The sequence below is a fragment of the Epinephelus moara genome, chromosome 9 (genome assembly GCF_006386435.1).
Source record: "Epinephelus moara isolate mb chromosome 9, YSFRI_EMoa_1.0, whole genome shotgun sequence".
NCBI classification, from domain to species: Eukaryota; Metazoa; Chordata; class Actinopteri; order Perciformes; family Serranidae; genus Epinephelus; species Epinephelus moara.
This window is the reverse complement of record NC_065514.1, coordinates 38,212,900-38,216,072: the sequence shown is the minus strand read 5'-3', so window position 1 is coordinate 38,216,072 and position 3,173 is coordinate 38,212,900.

Below are 3,173 nucleotides of genomic sequence, written 5' to 3'. Positions count from 1 at the left end.
CCATACATATATGTATATGTATATATATATATATTTTTTTTTTTTAAAGAATAAACCCGATTATGTGAACTACGAAGAGCGTATACTCATCACTATGAGAAAATGTTGTGTTGTTCGACTGCACTCAGGCAGCTCACTACATCACATATGAAAGGAATAATATCCACATTGCAGCCACAACTAAAAGTGCATTTTGCACGAGCAATGTATTTCTGTATTTAAAAAAATGTAATCTGACATGCATTAGGGGATCTAACTGGAGCTATGTAGATTTGTGACGTGGCTATAGCACACACTAGCGACGTGCCTAAAACTGTGGTCAAGTCTTACCTAAGAGGCAGAGGCTATGAAATCTAAACTGTACACGATATGAACACAATACATATAATACAATGAATAAAACTGCGTCGGATTTAGCGAAGTTGGGGGTGGCTAGTTAGACCACGGCTATGCGAATGGCGGATAGCTTGACCGTGCAGTGTCCCTGGAAGGCACTTCTTTGTCGCAACACTGTGCTATCTATGTGGGGAAATGGCTTATGATGAAGGGGGCTATTCAAATAAGACGGCTACCTAACTAGCTTGGTTATCATGACCAGACAGCAACCCACCTGTGCTTCAGCAGATGGCATCTCTCCTGGAGGATCCACTGCAACACACACAGTCTGACATGCGACTATATAGTTAAAAAGATATACCATTAACTGATACAAACAAACTTATACAGACACTAAACAGCATATGATGTGTCGTTATATCGCACACTTTTATTTCTGCTCCAATTTCTTTTAGCAAAATCAATGTACCTTTTATTAGTGTTACCCAATTAGCCTGCTAACACAGTGAAGACATTACCAGAGAATGCTAGCGATTTTACCATTCAACCACGACAGACGACTTCAATTCGCGCCGTTATGGTTCATTGTACTTATTAGGGTTATCTATCTATCTATCTATCTATAATTATTATATGTATTAACTTACTATTACTCTTCTCTTACTCGGTCTTGTTATTCGTTTTCTTCTTCCTCTTGTACGAAACTCGGTCTCTCGGTGCTCAAACGATAGCGGTCAGGTTGAATAAATATTTATCTTGTTACTTGACCTGTATGTTTCTTGTGTTATTTTATTAAACCAAATCTAATCCAATTTTATTTGTAGAACCCAAATTTATAAATCATAGTTTGCCTTGGATGACTTTACTGCTGTGCTGTACATGAAATGTTATGCTTATACAGTCACATCAAGAAACTTGTAGACATGCATACATGTTTTCTTAATAGTTGTCATGTACTTCTGTAGCCCAGCCCACTGACTGAGTTTGAGTAGTGAAAATTGTAGAAAAATAATAAATTCAAATTTAAATGACAATCTGACATTGTGAACTTGTCAGGCTTTTTTATATAGCCTATTGTAAATTGATGGTTTATAAAGAATGTAGGCTAGTTTTACTTCTTTACACTAAAAGAAGGGGAAAAATTGGAATGTGGTATTTATTGGTTAATATTCAATGAATTGACCAGACTGGCCAACATCTGATCAAATTGGGCAGTATGTGGCCCATGAACTAAAATTACTTTAGACACCCGTGGTGTATATCATTAAAAAAAAAGGACAGAATGCAGGAAAATTCATTGTGAAATCCCCATCATTAGAATTACGTTCAGGCAAAATCATTCAAATTTTTACTGCGACTGACAAACACCATAACAAGTAGACATCCAGTTTGATAATGGTTTTATTACTTTATTCATAACTGACTGTACAGAGTTTAGTGTGTTGTAAAGTCCTAACAGTGTATCTTATTGAAGAGACAGCAAAACTTAGTGAGTTAGTTTTACTGCATTACAAAATGTCAGAATGCAGGAACTAACATTTCTTGCTGGATGTTGAAGGCAGAAGTAAATTTTAGGGTATGCTGTCTGTGAAAATGTGCTTAAAGATATTCTAGAATGTTGATTCAGCTCCTAGGTTGATTACAGACTGTCAAGTGTCTGAAGGGAAATTACAATGTCACACTTCAACATTGGAAGGGATAAATGAAAAACTTTACATAGGTGAGGTGAAGATAAGAAAAAAGCAAGCTGTAGGATTATGAAAAATATAAACATGAACCCCATGTCAGGTATCTTGACATGGAAGTATGCATGCACAGGGTATAGTCATTTAGTCAGGGTTTAATCATTTATGAAGTTATGTACAGGGACATAAAAAAACAAATACAATGCAGAAAGTAAAATGTAAATAGCAGATGTGAAAAAAATTCAGTTTATTGAATTAAATGTAAACTGTACATTAAATCATCATGATGAGATGGGTATGTAGACATAGGTTGGCCTTTACCTTTACTTTGTTGCACACTTGAATGAAAACTCAGCGTGAATATTTTATTTATCTCTTGAGGGCAGCAGTAGCTCAGTCCATAGGGACTTGGGTTGGGAACCGGAAGGTCACCTGTTCGAGTCCCCGTCCGGACCAAAATATGGAGAGTAGACTGGTGGCTGGAGAGGGGCCAGTTCACCTACTGGGCACTGCCGAGGTGCCCTTGAGCAAGGCACCGAACCCCCCAACCGCTCGGTGCGCCTCACCAAGGGCAGCCCCCTCACTCTGAGATCTCTCCACTTTGTGCATGTATAGGTCCTGTTTCAGTCAATCAATCAATTTTATTTATAAAGCCCAATATCACAAATCACAAGTTGCCTCACAGGGCTTTACAGCATACAACATCCCTCTGTCCTTTGGACCCTCACAGTGGATAAGGAAAAACTCCCCCAAAAAACCCCTTTAACGGGTGAAAAAAACGGTAGAAACCTCAGGAAGAGCAACTGAGGAGGGATCCCTCTTCCAGGACGGACAGATGTGCAATAGATGTCGTACAGAACAGATCAGCATAATAAATTAACAGTAAGAGAGAGAGAGAGAGAGAGAGAGAGATGCAGGACAGATGGTAATGACAGTAGCTTACAACAACATTAATGAAAGTAATAGTTCTGGCTACTGTGGTACAATATGTTGAAAGTATATATTAATATCTGGCAGTATACATGTGTGACAATAATCATATGTGTATAATAACAGTAGAAGTATGACTAATGACTAATGATGGCAGCAGCAGCAGGAGGCATCTGGCAGGACCACGGCAGCAGCACAACCACACACGTCACGCTGTCCAGG